Genomic DNA, 15,677 nt, shown 5'->3' on the forward strand with positions numbered 1-15,677 from the left:
TTTAAAGCACACTTACAGAGACATAGTTTTTAAAATTATTATAAATTATTCAACCATTAAAATTTTTATTCTTTATTTTTAAGTATAGTTTATTGATTATATTGTTACAATAGTTCAAATTATTTCCCCTTTGCTCACCTCTGCCCAGCACCTCCCCTCCCCCAGCAACCCCGCCCCCCCATCCATGCCCATGGGTCATGCATCCAAGTTCTCTGGCTTCACTCTTCGCTATATTATTCTTTTTAAAAAAAATAATTAATTAATTTTTATAACAATAAAAAATAACAATCCCCCCCCCGTCAGACTTAAGACCCTTTATAATCTTATAAAGGACAATGGGTGCAGGTCTTGTGCTCCTCTAGCTGCTTCAAGCTGGGCTACCTACCCATGGGTCCAGAAATTCCTAATAAGAGAAGGGGTTTGCAGGGGAGGGTGGCCTTCCCACATGGGAAAGGATCTTGCAGATACAGGTCAATTGGCTGTCCCCAGACAACGGTGTGCTTGGTTTAACAGGCTGCCATCCTTGTTGTATTCTCTGGTTCAATTTTTCTCATTTGTTTGTGTTGTTCATTAGTTTCCTGTAATAGGTGATAGCATGAGGTATTTTTCTTTCATTGCCTAGCATATTTTGCTAAACATAATTCTCTCTAGTTCCATCCATGTTGTTGCAAATGGTAGAAGTTCCTTCTTTCTTTCTGCTACATAGAACTCCATTGTGTAAATGTACCACAGTGTTTTGATCCACTCATCTACAAACGGGCACTTAGGTTGTTTTCAGCACTTGGCTATTTTAAATACTGCTGATATGAACATAGGGGTGCATAGGTTCTTTCGAATCGGTGTTTCAGGATTCTTCAGATATAATGCTAGTAATGGAATTGCTGCTTCAAAAGGCAGTTCTGTTTTTAGTTTATTTAAGGAAATTCCATACCGTTTTCCATAGTGGCTGCATCAGTCTGCAGTCCCACCAGCAGTGCACTAGGGTCCCTCCCTTTTCCCTGCATCCTCACCAGCACAAGTTGTTTGTTGATTTGTTGATGATGGCCATTCTGACTGGTGTGAGGTGGTATCTCATTGTGGTTTTTATTTGCATCTCTTTGATGGCTAGAGATGTTGAGCATTCTTTCATGTCTTTGCATCATCTGTATGTCCTCTTTAGAGAAATGTTTGTTCAGGTCGTTTGCCCATTTTTTAATTGGGTTGTCTGTCTTCTTGGTGTTGAGTTGTATAAGTTCTTCATATATTTTAGAGATCAATCCCTTGTCTGAGGTATCATTGGCAAATATATTTTTCCATACGGTTTACTCCCTTTTCACGTTGCTGATGTTTCCTTTTGCTGAGCAGAAATTCTTTAGTTTGATGTAGTCCCATTTGTTTATTCTTTCCTTTATTTCCCTTGCCTTAGGAGATATATCAGTGAAAATGTTGCTCTGCAGGATATCTGAAAATTTCCTGCCTATGTTTCCCTCTAGGACTTTTATGGTGTCATGGCTTACATTTAAGTCTTTGATCCATCTTGAGTTTATTCTCATGTGTGGTGTAAGTTGGTGGTCTAGTTTCTTTTTTTTTTTTGTATATCTCTGCCCAATTCTCCCAAAACCATTTGTTGAAGAGGCTTTTTTCACTCCATTTGATGTTCTTTCCTCCTTTATCAAATATTAGTTGACCATAGAGGCCTGGGTTTATTTCTGGGCACTCTATTCTGTTCAATTGATCTATATGTCTGTTCTTATGCCAGTACCAGACTGTTTTGATTACCGTGGCCTTGTAGTATTGTTTGATATCTGGTGTTGTGATTCCGCCTGCTGTGTTCTTCTTCCTCAAGATTTCTATGGCTATTGGAGCTCCTTTTTTGGTTCCATATGAATTTTTGAAGTATTTGTTTTAGGTCTGTGAAATATGTTATTGGTATTTTAATAGGTATTTCATTGAATCTATAAATTCCTTTGGGTAGTATGGGTGTTTTAATGATGTTGATTCTTCCCATCAATGAACATGGAATATGCTTCCATTTATTTGTATCTTCCTTAATTTCTTTCTTCACTGTTATGTAGTTTTCTGAGTACAGGTACTTTACCTCTTTCAATAAGTTTATTTCTAGGTACTTTATTTTTCTTATTGCTATGGTAAATGGGATTTTTCTTCCAGTTTCTGTCTCTGATATTTCACTGCTGTTGGTGCACAGAAATGCCTTTGATTTCTGAATATTGACTTTGTATCCTGCTTTTTTGCCAAATTCACTTATTAGGTTGAGTAGTTTTTTCATAGAGTCTATAGGGTTTTCTATTATACTATCATGTCATCTGCAAATAATGACAGTTTTACTTCCTCTTTTGCAATTTGGATGCCTTTTATTTCTCTTTCTTGTCTGATTGCTATGGCTAGAACTTCCAAGACTATGTTGAACAGAAGTAGAGAGAGTGGACATCCTTGTCTTGTTCCTGACTTCAGGAAGAATGCTCTCAATTTTTGAACATTGAGTATGATGTTGGCTTCAGGTTTCTCACATATGGCCTTTATTATGTTGAGGTATGCTCCCTCTATTCCCATTTTGCTGAGTGTTTTCATCATAAATGGGTGTTGTACTTTATCAAATGCTTTTTCTGCATCTATTGATATGATCATGTGGTTTTTGTCTTTCATTTTGTTTATGTGGTGTATTACATTTATTGATTTGTGAATATTAAATCATTCTTGCACCCCTGGGATGAATCCCACTTTATCATGGTGTATGATCTTTCTAATGTGTTGCTGGATTCGGTTTTCCAATATTTTGTTGAGGGTTTTAGCATCTATGTTCATCAGCGATATTGGCCTGTCATTTTCTGTCTTTGTTGAGTCTTGACCTGGTTTTTGAATTAAGGTAATACTGGATTCATAGAATGAGTTTGGGAGTCTTCCTTCTTCTTGGATTTTTTGGAATAGTCTGAGAAAGATAAGAGTTAGTTCTTCCCTAAATGTTTTGTAAAATTCACCTGTGAAACTATCTGGGCCAGGGCTTTTTATACCGAGAGGTTTTTGATTACTGCTTCAATTTTACTAGTTGTTATTGGTCTATTAGGCTTTCTGCTTTTTCTTGATTTAGTTTTGGGAGATTATACTTTTTCAAAATTTTTCCATTTCATCTAGGTTTTCACATTTCTTGTGATACAGTTTTTCATATAATTTCTTACAATCTTTTGTATTTCTGTGGTATTGGTTGTGATTTCTCCTCTTTCATTTCTTATTTTATTTATTTGGGTCCTCTCTCTTTTTTTCTTGATGAACCTGGTTAAAGCTTGTCAATTTTGTTTATCTTTTCAAAGAACAAGCTCCTATTTTGTTGTTTTTTGGAATTGTTTGTTTAGTTTCTATGTCATTTTTCTGCTCTGATCTTGATGATTTCCTTCCTTCTACTCGCCCTGGGCTTTGTTTGTTGTTCTTCCTCTAGTTCTTGTATCTGTAGGGTTAAATTATTTTTTAGAGATTCTTCTAGCATTTTTAGGTAGGCCTGTATTGCTATGAACTTTCCTCTCAGGACTGCTTCTGTTGTATCCTATATGTTTCGGGTCATGTGTTCATTATCATTTGTTTCCAGAAACTTTTTAATTTTTTCCTTGATACCATTGTTAACCCAATCAATATTTAACAGCATGTTATTCATTCTCCATAATTTGGAATGTTTTTGAGTTTTTCCTTGAGGTTGATTTCCAGTTTTAAGCCACTGTGATCTGAGAAGATCCCTGATATAATTTCAGCTTTCTTAAATTTGTTGAGGCTTGTTTCGTGTCCTTCTATGTGGTCTATCTTTCAAAATGTTTCATGTGCACTTGAAAAGAATGTACATTTTGCTTCTGTGGTGTGAAAAGTTCTATATATATCAACTAAGTCTATTTGATCTAGAGTGTTGATCAATGCCTCAATATCTTTGGTGTTTCTTTGTTTCAAAGATCTGTCAATTGTTGACAATGGGGTGTCTAATTCCCCAACTATGAGTGTATTGCGATCTATATCTTCCTGAAGTCTTTTAAAATTTTTCTTATATATATTGGGTGCTCCTATGTTGTGTGCATACATGCTTAGTAGGGTTATATCTTTTTGATGGACTTTTCTCTTAGGTATTATAAATTGTCCTTCTTTGTCTGTTTTTATGGTCTTTGCTGTGAAATCTGTTTTTTCTGATATAAGTATTGCTACCCCAGCTTTTTTTTTTTTCATGTCCATTTGCTTGAAATACTTTTTTTCATCTCTTCACTTTCAGTTTGTATAGATCTTTTGTTATAAAGTGGGTCTCTTATAGACAGCATATATGTGGGTCATGCTTTCTAATCCATTCAGCTACCCTTTGTCTTTTGATTGGTGCATTTAGTTCATTTACATTTAAGGTTATTATCGATAGGTACTTATTCATTGTCATTTTCCCCCTTTGAGCTTGTGTTCCTCTCTGTCTCTCTCTGTTTTTCATCCCCTTAAAACAAACCCTTTAACATCTCTTGCAATGCTGGTTTGGTGGAGATGTATTCTTTTAGCCTTCTTTTGTCTGGGAAACCTTTTATTTCACCTTCCATTTTGAAAAAAAAGCCTTGCTTGGTAGAGTATTCTTGGTTGTAGGCCTTTGTTTTTCATTGCTTGGAATTTTTTTTTTTTTTTTTTTTTTGCCATTCCCTTCTGGCTTGTAGTGTTTCTGCTGAGAAATCTAATGCTAGCCTTATTGGAACTCCCTTGTATGTTATTAGCTGTTTCTTTCTTGCTGCTTTTAGGATTCTCTCTTTGCCTTTGAATTTTGTCATTTTAATTATGACATGTCTTGAAGTGGGCCAGTTGGGGTTCATCTTCATCGAGACCCTCTGTGCTTCCTGAACAGTGTGACTCTTTCTCTCATCAAGTTAGGGAAGTTTTCTGTCATTATTTTTTCAAATAGTTTTTCTATCCCTTGCTCCTTTTCTTCTCCTTCTGGGATTCCAATTATATCAATATTATTACATTTCATCTTGTCCTGCAGCTCTCTTAAAACCTCTTCATTCTTGTTTATTCTTTTTTCATTTTGTTGCATTGCCTGGGAATGTTTTTCTACATTGTTCTCCAGCTTGCTGATCCGATCTTCTGCTTTCTCTAGCCTGCTTTGAATTCATTTTACTGTGTTCATCAATTCAGAAATTGTATTCTTCATTTCCTCCTGGCTCTTTTTGATAGCTTCTATGCCATTTTTTATGCTGGACTAGTTCCTTATAATTTCCCTGGAGTTCCTTGTGGTTTCCCTGGAGTTCTTTGCAGTTTTCTTTGAACTCACTGATCTCATTAAGCTTCCCTATAATCCATGTTTTGAATTCCATATCTGATAGTTTGCTTCCCTCCATTTCATTTAGCACTCTTTCTGGGGATTCTTCCTTTCCTTTTGATGGGGGGGTTGTTTCTTTGTCTCCCCATTTTTGTGACTCTTATTGTTTGTTGTTGCTTCTTAGATTGATCTGCACTTCCTGGATCAGATCCTGTACCAGTCCGGGCCTAGGCAGTCTGTTGGAGAGTACCAGAGATCTACTGCCTTTGTCTGTCTCCTTTAGTTGTTAATCTATTCAATATGTGATCAGCTGTCAGGTTAAAGACAGAGAATGGGGCCTGATTTATCTTGTTATTGCTCAGCTTCTGCTTTTTCTGGGTTGTGGAGACGAGGTCTGGTGTGGTCCTGCAGATGGTAGATAAAATCCTGGCAGCTGTCATGCTCCTGGGCCCCCTGGGCACAGAGCTCGGCCAGCAGCTTTGGCGCCTGGTGGCTAAATGCATCACTGGCCCTGGGCATCGCCCCCTTAAAAAATTTTATTTTTATTTTCCAAAAAATGACAGCCTCTGTCATTTCTGAATCACTTTCTGATAGTTGTTTAGGAAGTGTATTTGTTTTTTCAGAGCAATGTTTCTATCCTATCTCAATGGTAAAAAAAAATAAAGATTTGCTCATTAATTACAGTATAGTTTTCTAAAATTGGGAATATATAGGACAGTAGAATTCAAAAAATCCTAGATATTAGACAATAATTTGGTTTAAAATTATAAATCATTTTTATTCAATAAACACTATATCTGCATCTGTCTGTCTTATATATGTACATACACACAGAGTATGTATGTATATACTTTAAAATAGATAAATAAAAACGGTTTTACAAAATGAGTATATTAAAGACCTTATTGACTGGAGGGATTTCAAATAAGCAAACATAAGATTTAGGATATTCAAAGTAGAAAGGACTGCAGTAATAAAAAGCATGAAAATGGAAAACAACTTTTAGAGCAGTTATGCTAGAATGAAAAGTTTAATTCTTTGAACAATAAAATAGAAATATGGCCATAAAACTTTTTGAACAAGTTATAGAGTCATGGATATCAGACTATGAATTTATGCTGTGGTATACTTTATTATGTAGTCAATAGAAAATAATTGAAGATGTTGTAGCAAAGACATTGCATGATCTTAAGGAAAGATAAATTTAAAAGTAATATGTACATAATAAAGTTAGAAACAAGGTCAATTCCATTTCCAATTAGAATCAGAGGCAACATATTATAAGCACTAAAGCATGGTTTAAATTAGGTATACATCTACATTTCAGCTTTGATATTTACCAGTTTTAAAACCATATACAAGTTTGTCCTATGTCTGCCTTTTTTCATTTAGCAAAATATTTCCCAGGTTCATCCATGTTGTCATGAATGGCATGACTTACATTTGGTATGGCTGAATAATATTCCATTGTATGTATATACCACATTTTCTTTACCCATTTGTTGGACATATGATTTATTTCTATATCTTGGCTATTATGATTAATACTGCAGTAAACATGGAAGTGGAGACATCTCTTTGAGATTCTGATTTCAATTGCTTTGGATATTTATTGTACTGAGAAGTGAAATTACTGGAGCATATGGAAGTTCTATTTTTAATTTTTTGAAAAACCTTTATATTATATTCTATAGTAGCTGCATGAATGATGCCCAGGTATGAGGAATCTAAAAGAATCAAGCTCATATAAGAGAGAGTGAACTGGTGTTTGCCAGGAGTAGGGTGAAGGAGGGGGGGGGAGACATAAGAAAGTACTAGTCAAAAGGTATGAAGTTGGTATACAAGAAGAATAACTCCTAGAGATCTATCGTATTGTATAATGCCTATAGTTTAAAGTATTATATGCTTTAAAATACGCTAAAAGAGTAGCTCTTATATTAAATATTCTTATCTCAGGAATAATTAGTAATAAATAAGGACAGTAAAAGGATAGTTTTGGAGGTGTTTGAGATTTTGATGGTATAAACTGTGGAGATGGTTTCACAGATGTATATTTATTTCCAAACTTATCAAATTGTATATATTTCATATGTACATATTTCTGTATGTCAATTATACCTCCATCAAGTACTTAAAAAAATACACAGTAGCCTTTCTGTGCTCAGAGAGGTACATATATGTGTATATATATGACTCTGTGTGTGTGTGTGTGTGTGTGTGTGTGTGTGCATGCATATATTGTGGGTATGTATAGTCACCTTGGTTGGGATTAGCTAGTTTATCTTGTTAATTCTAATACATAATTTTATAATCTCTTGCACATTTCTATTTGTGCTGATTTCAATTATTCATAATCTAGTCTCTTGTTCGTTTGTTTTTTCTAGCCATATATTGCAGCACTATTTAGTTCCATACACATTGGTTTTATTTCTGGCTACTTAACTTTTCTTTTTATATTATACATGTCCTTTGTTTGGAATGTCTTTTTTTCTCATCTAACTAGATAACATTTTTATTTACCTTATAAGAGTTAACTAAAATGGTATTTTATCTAATAATATCTTCTATTTTCTCTCTCTCTCTCCTCTTTCCCCTCCCTCTCTCCCTGAACTATGACAGAATGAAAAGTTTTGTCCTTTCAGTTCCATTAGCATCATGGGTGCTCCTGTCTTGAAGCTCTTCTCATATTGTACATGACCCTTCATTTCAGTGTCTCTTACATTGTTTGATGGAACTTTATATTTATATTGTTTGACACACAGTAGACTTTCAATAGATGTTTATCAGATCAAAAGTATTGATTTTTCCCATTACAGAGTTGGAATTATATAATATGTCCCTAGTACATAATAATTTGAAGTCATCTTGACATTTGTAGCATAAATACAATCGGATTGGAATCTTATATGAGTACAACAGTGAACCTAACTTTGCAATTCTGATAATTAATTTTTAGGAAATATTTGAGTAAATAAGAAAGGGCCCTATAAAGCATGATAAAAGTACCTAAAAGGATAATAACTAGATTCTTATGAGGAAAGATATAATGAGTTTGTGTAGATCCATTTAGAGAAGGATGTTAATAGTTTTATTTTTTATTTTTTTCTGTTTATAGGAGAAACTGAGTAAAAAAATTTAAATTATAGCAAGAGTTTGCATAGGCATTTAGGAAAAACCATTATTTAAGCATCTTTAAAAGGATAATAAGAATGATTCATCTCTGCCTGGCATTAAGGTAGTTATCACAAGAGCTTTAAGAATTCTTGATTCTAAAAATAAATTTGACACAGAAGATTAAAATTAAAGGGTATATTAATATATACTATATTTGTTTGTATTTTTTAGTCACTTGGAAGAAGATTACTTGGTACATATGACCAGAAGCGATCAACAATGGGAATATTATGTCCATATCAAGGGTACTATACTCAATTTAATTACCTACTTACATAATATACAGCTATTAATTCCTAGTATGTAAGGCTCCTAGTACATAAGGTTGGGTAAAAAAATAAATTTAGAAACAGGAGTGTAAAACCAAGTATAACATAGTACTTTTGAATTTAATTTCTTTATTGTTTTAACATGTATTGGGGTGGCCGAAAAGTCTGTTTAGTTTTTTTTTTTTAATTAACAAAAGGTACATTTTAAATTTTCATCAATACATTTATTGATTTGAATTTTTTGAGTATTTCAGCTATCTCCCACATGGTATAACATCGATTGTTCTCAATGAATGTCTCAATTTGACTTTCAACTTCAACTGGTCTACCTGACTATGGGGCATCAACCAGTGAGAAATCTCTGGCAAAAACTTTGCAAACCACTTTTGATATGTTTGATAAGTCAGAGCGCATTCTCCATAAATTGCACAACTCTTTTTTTTTCAGCTGCATTTTTACCTTTATTGAAATAATGAAGTATAATATGCTTATTTTTTTCCATCTTCAATATTAAAATGGCTACACAGAAATTCACCAATTTTGGTAACTTTTTACAAAAAACTTATGACAGATATGATAGCTGTCACAATACAATCTAACAAAATTGTTTCAAATGAAGTTAAAGACGAGTAAGCACTACAAGATACATCTTATGAAAAAAAACCAATTTATTTGGTCAATTCAATATTATATGAAAAGAATTGAATACAAAAGAACAGCAATAAAATTGTTTCTTTCCCACTACTATTCAATTCTCTTCCTCAATAGTTTACCTGTATAATCAAGTACAATATCCTTAGGATGGCAGACAAGGGTGTTTTCATTTCTCTGTCTGCCCACTTTCCCAACTCACACTGGGTTAATCTGTAGTGTGTATTCTTTCTAAGGATACATGCACACTTACAAACACATATTCAGACAAAGAAGTACACAGAGACACTTTCTGAACCTTGCTTTTGACTTAGTAAAATATCTGATATAATTTTGTATTAGTACATATTAATATGAATCATTTTTAAAACATAATTGCTTTAAAAAATAGACCCAAAGATCAATTAAATGGAATAGAGAGCTCAGAAACAATCCCTCACATATATGGTCAACTAATATTTGATAAGGGTGGCAAGTCTCAATGGGTAAAGGATAGTATCTTCAATAAATAGTGGTGGGAAAACTGGACAACCACATGCAGAAAGGTGAACTTGAGCTTCTGTTTTACACCATTCACAAAAATTAACTCAGAGTGGATTAAAGACAAAAACATGAGTCCTGAAACCATAAAACTCTTAGAAGAAAACAGGGAAAAAGCTCTTTGCCATTGGTCTTGGCAACAATTTTTTGGCCATGAGCAGAGAAATTTGAACTGCCTAGGCTTGAAGAGTGAGTAACTAATAACCTAGCACAGATGAACATACCTAACGGAAAAGGCTGAATCTGAAATAAAAATAAATATTAAAGATAGTATGGGAGAGAGCTCTGAGGAAAACTAAGCTTTTTACTTTAGCTAGTAGATCAGTTGGCTCAGACTGACTCTTAAAACTTAAAAATATCCAAATTTTAGCATTTATCATGTACTACTTGGTATAGTAAACAGGAAATCCACAGTGTCTGGCTTGACAAGTTTGATTAACAGCCCAGAACATATGTTAACAAGCTTATTGGTGATGAGGTTGCTACAGGAAAGTACTTCAGGATTGGTTGATGAGAGATAAGGTGCATCATACAACAGTGTGTGATGGTCCAGTTAGAATAATTTGTGCAACCTATTTTTAGGGGAAAATTCTGGTTGCATACAGCTTCCTGCTGTGAAAGTTTCACACAACCAAGCTGGTTAAGAGAGACCTCTTTGTTGTCAAGCCATTGATGTGACTGGAGAGGCAGCTAAGGTCACTCTTTCTGGAAGAGCCTCATTGTTTGATTGATTATTTGATGCCACCATTCATTCAATCAACAGACATTGATTGACAACCTGTTCCGTGCCTGTCAGTAGTGTGTCATGTTTAGGAACCTTGATTTCGAAGTCAGACAAAGCTGGCTCTAAATCACAGCTCTTAAAGACTCTGAGATATTTGAAAAATAGTTAATTCCTGCATCTCAGTTTCAACATCCATAAAAGGGAGTGAATTAAAGCTCCCATATATCAAGTCCATATATCATGTTGGGGGGCTTAAGGAGACATTGTATGTCATTGAGAAAGTCTTTTTGCATGCAGAAATCTCAGTAAATGTATCAATACTCTTTTGTGCTGCATCACTAAGAAAATACAGATTCTAAAGAGAGTGCAAAGGGCCATCCCATAAGTGACGCTCAAAAAATGTTTCCAATAACTTAAATGCTTCTACTAAAGTTAAGCCTAAATCTTCAAGTTGAATGTGAATTATTAAGAACTATGCAAGGTGGTATATGAAACATAATTAATAAAAGGGAATATGTTTATAGAACTTATGCCAAAGTGGCAGAAGATGGCGGAGGAGTGAGGGGAGGCTGCACTCTCAGGCTCCCGAGACCCATCTGTAGTTTGGACTAATTGCAGACAGAACATCTCAGTGAGCAGCTGGACACTGGCAGGAGTTGAGCCTTGGCACTGCTGGATTAGAGAAAAACCACCTGGGAACAACCTGTTTAGTGAAGATAGTGAAAGAAGAAAAAGAGACAAAACGGGATTCCTGATTGGGGTGGCTGCCTGAGCTGCAGCTGAAAGGACACAAAGGCTTTTTGGCAACCACAGGCTTCCCCAGAGGGAAGTCAGGAGGAAAGCGGATCTCTGCCCACTGGCAGAGACAGGACTCGACCAGGCGGCATAGGCACTGAAAGACGGGAGACAGCGTGCTGCTGAGCAAGTGAAATCATAATTTTTTTCTTTATATTTTTCTCTTGTGAACTACGGAGGGGGGGATGTTTGGGGGTGAAAGTACATTCTTGAGGAGCGTAGGCGCAGAGGTGCACGCGCTCACTCCCCAACACTCCCCTTGGGTCGTGGGCGTGCATAGGGAAGTGCCCTCATTCACTGGCCCATGTGCACAGGGCCGTGAGTCCAGGGGCCCCTCGGACACACCCCAACAGACATAAGATCAGTGCCCCAATGGGCACAGGGAGGGACCTCTGGATACGCAGAAGACTGTGTGCAGTCGCCCCTGGCCAGCTCCAGTGGGAGCCAGGCCCGAGTGCCAGGCCGAAATGCAGAGCATTCACTCAGGCTCGGTGCGTACCCGCCCAGGCGGGTGCGGGAACAGTGGGCGGCTGTGGCGCAAGGAACAGCAGGCAGCAGCGACTCACAGACACTCACCCAGAGCACTGCCTGGAGGCTAGATCCCCGGCTGCCCTGGGCAAGCAGGGACGCACGAGTGCAAAAATACCTCACCGACATCAACAGACACCAATCACTCACTTCCACTGTACACGAGTGTCTGGGGCCCAGCACTGGCAGGCGAGAGACCAACTCCCAGAGCACAGTGCAGCAGACCTGAGGCTAATTCCCTGGCCACCTTGGGAAACTCCCGGAGTGCTACACGACAGGCCTGAGGCAGGCTCTCGGGCCACCTTACCCGCTCACAGGTGTGCCTGCAAAGACACCTTGGCTAGCTCCAACAGACACCGAAGGAACGCGCAGTGCGGGGGCCCACTGCAGCAAGGAACAGGAACCTCTGACCCACCTCATTAGACCAGCTGTGGATACAGAAAAACAAGACAACACACAAAGGCTGAACTGACATCTCCACAAAAGAATTCAAGATAAAGTGGTTAGAGTGACTCTCAATCAATTAGCCAGAAGGAAGATCCTAACAAAAAACATCTGAAATATAACCAGACAGCATAAACAAATGATATAAAAGGTACCCCAAAAACATCAGGCTCAGGAGATCAAAGAGACTGCACCATTGAAACCCCCAGATCTACCATAAGGAATCTCATACCACAAAGGTGGGAAGGCAAAGCAGACAAATCCAAATAACAAAACAAACAAGAAGAATCCAACATGGTAAGACGCAGAAACAACCTCTCAATGAAAAGAAAAGAGGAATCCCCAGAAAGAGAGGTAGATGGAATACACATAGCCCAAATGTCAGACATGGCATTCAAAACTATGGTGGTGAAGAAGCTCAATATGCTCGAAAACCTCAAAAACAACTATGACAATCTCCAAGGAAGTTACCAACAGCTCCAAGAAAATTACAGGGAACTTGCAGAGAACTACACCAGCATAAAAAAAGACATAGAAACTGTCAACAAGAACCAGGAAGAAATGAAGAATGCAATCTCTGAACTGAAAAGCACAGTACAATCAGCCAAAAGCAGACTAAATGAAGCAAAGGATCATATTAGTGAGTTAGAGGATAATGTAGGAAATAATTCTCAAACGATACAGCAAAATGAAAAAAGATTGAAAAAATATGAACAAGATGTAAGGGAATTATAGGATAGCATTATAAGAAATAATATCAGGATCATCGGAATAAGAGAGGGAGAAGAAAAGGAGCATGGAATTGAAAAACTGATAGAAGAAATAGTGACAGAAAATTTTTCGAACCTGATGAGAGAAAAAGTTATGCAAGTTCAAGAAACACTGAGAGACGTGTGTTCCCTCAGTTCATGTTGCGGTAGCGATGGATGCCTTGGATCGGGTTGTAAAACCCAAAACGAAAAGGGCCAAGAGATTCCTTGAGAAGAGAGAACCGATACTCAGTGAAAATATTAAAAATGCCATGCTCATTAAAGGTGGAAATGCAAACTCAACAGTGACACAAGTACTTAGAGATGTGTATGCACTGAAAAAACCATATTGAGTTCTGTATAAAAAGAAAAATATAACAAGACCATTTGAGGATCAGACATCATTGGAATTCTTTTCAAAGAAGTCAGATTGTTCTTTATTTATGTTTGGCTCCCATAATAAGAAGCGGCCAAATAATCTGGTAATAGGTCGTATGTATGACTACCATGTGCTGGATATGATTGAATTAGGTATTGAGAAGTTTGTCTCTCTAAATGATATTAAGAATAGTAAATGTCCTGAGGGAACAAAACTCATGTTAATATTTGCTGGTAATGATTTTGATGTAACAGAAGACTACAGAAGGCTAAAAAGTCTTCTTATTGATTTTTTCAGAGGCCCCACAGTATCAAATATCCGCCTGGCTGGTTTAGACTATGTCCTGCACTTCACTGCACTGAATGGGAAGATTTACTTTTGAAGCTATAAGCTGCTGTTGAAAAAATCTGGCTGCAGAACACCACGGATTGAATTAGAGGACATGGGACCCTCATTGGATCTGGTTCTAAGGAGGATGCATCTGCTGTCAGATGACCTTTATAAGTTATCCATGAAAATGCCAAAATCCCTCAAGCCAAAGAAGAAGAAAAATATCTCCCATGATACTTTCGGTACAACTTATGGAAGGATTCATATGGAGAAGCAAGACTTGAGCAAACTACAAACCAGGAAAATGAAGGGGTTGAAGAAGCGACCTGCAGAAAGGATAACAGAAGACCAGGAGAAAAAATCAAAGAGAATTAAAAAAAATTGATGGAACTTAGCCAGTAACTAGTTTTATTGTAGTCTGTTTACTTAAAGAGAATTATCAATCATCAGTTATCTCAAAGTTTCTTACAAGATTGTATTGTATATTTTTATACAGTAATAATTTACATAAACTATAAATTACATATATTATGAACAGTAATGTACTATTATTAGGTTGAAAGTAAGCCTCTTACTAAAGACATTTTTTTCTCCATGATATACCTCTGTGTCTCCACCCACCCTGCAAAATCCCCTATCTCATTGGTTGGGTAAGTGAGGAGGATCTCCAGAACAGCCACTGGTATCTCAGAGAATTTCTGAGTTAAGCTTTAGAGAAAAGGAGGAAGCCGTGAAAAGTAGAAATGGCCTGAAGAAAGTGTGTACACATGCAGCATGACCTACATGGAAAGTTGTCACCATCTCCCAACATAACTATAATCTGGCTTTTATATTTTACCTTTCAGTTATTTTGCCTGAAATTCTACTAGTTAGACATTAATTTGAAATTTTAATATTTGTGTCATAAAACATAGGTCTCTAAGAAAGATATTTACTACCTGATCATTGACATATTACCTAACTATTGATTATTTCAAGAGATTCTGCTACTAATTGGAGGCCCACTTCTCTGAGAGAAAGGAAGTTTAATAGGGGTAGAGTGAGAAAGGAAAGAATGGGTAGGATTTAAGACACAGGGCACTTCAGGGTGCTAGGCAGCTAAAGGCCATGCAAAGGCCCCGGGTGTTTGCACACTGAGCTTTTAAAAATGTTTTACTGTTTATGCTATTACAGTTGTCCCAGTTTTTCCCCCTTTGCCCAGCTCACTCCCCATTTCCATAGTCCCCACACTGTTGTCCATGTCCATGGGTCCATCATACATGTTCTTTGATCCCTTCACCTTCTTTCAAACAGTCCCCACTTCCCTCCTCCCTCTTACAACTGTCAATCTGTTCCATGATACAATGCCTGTAGTTCTATTTTGCTCATTAGTTTATTTTGTTCATGAAATTTTCTTTTTTTTTAATTTTTTTATTGAATTTATTATGGTGACATTGATTAGTGAAATTATATAGGTTTCAGGTGTACAGTTCTATGATGCATCATCTGTATATTGTATTATGTATTCACCACCCCCAGTCAAGTCTATCACCATTTATTCCCCCTTTACCCTCTTCTGCTCCCTCACTTCTTTCCCTCTTGTAATCACCATACTGTTTTCTGTGTCTGAGTTTTTTAAAATTATTTTGCTCAATCCCTTTATCTTGTCCACTCAGCACCCCCAGTTCCCCTCCCCTCTGACACCTATGAGTCTTTCTGTTTTCTTTGTTAGTTTATTTTGTTCATTAGATTCTGCATATAAGTGAAATTATATGGTGCTTGTCTTTATAAAGAGTCTGGCTTATTTTCCTTAGCATTATATTCTCCAGATCAATGCTTACTGTCGTAAAAGGTAAGC

At 36.6% G+C, this 15,677-nt stretch overlaps 1 pseudogene; it reads left to right on the forward strand.

The window, feature by feature from the left end:
• Window positions 1–13,280: 13,280 nt before the first annotated feature.
• On the forward strand, window positions 13,281–14,234 carry LOC150012295 (ribosome production factor 2 homolog pseudogene; annotated as a pseudogene).
• Window positions 14,235–15,677: the final 1,443 nt, after the last annotated feature.

The sequence above is a fragment of the Furipterus horrens genome, unplaced genomic scaffold (assembly GCF_987537825.1).
Source record: "Furipterus horrens unplaced genomic scaffold, mFurHor1.1.pri manual_scaffold_4, whole genome shotgun sequence".
In the NCBI taxonomy this organism is placed as follows: Eukaryota; Metazoa; Chordata; class Mammalia; order Chiroptera; family Furipteridae; genus Furipterus; species Furipterus horrens.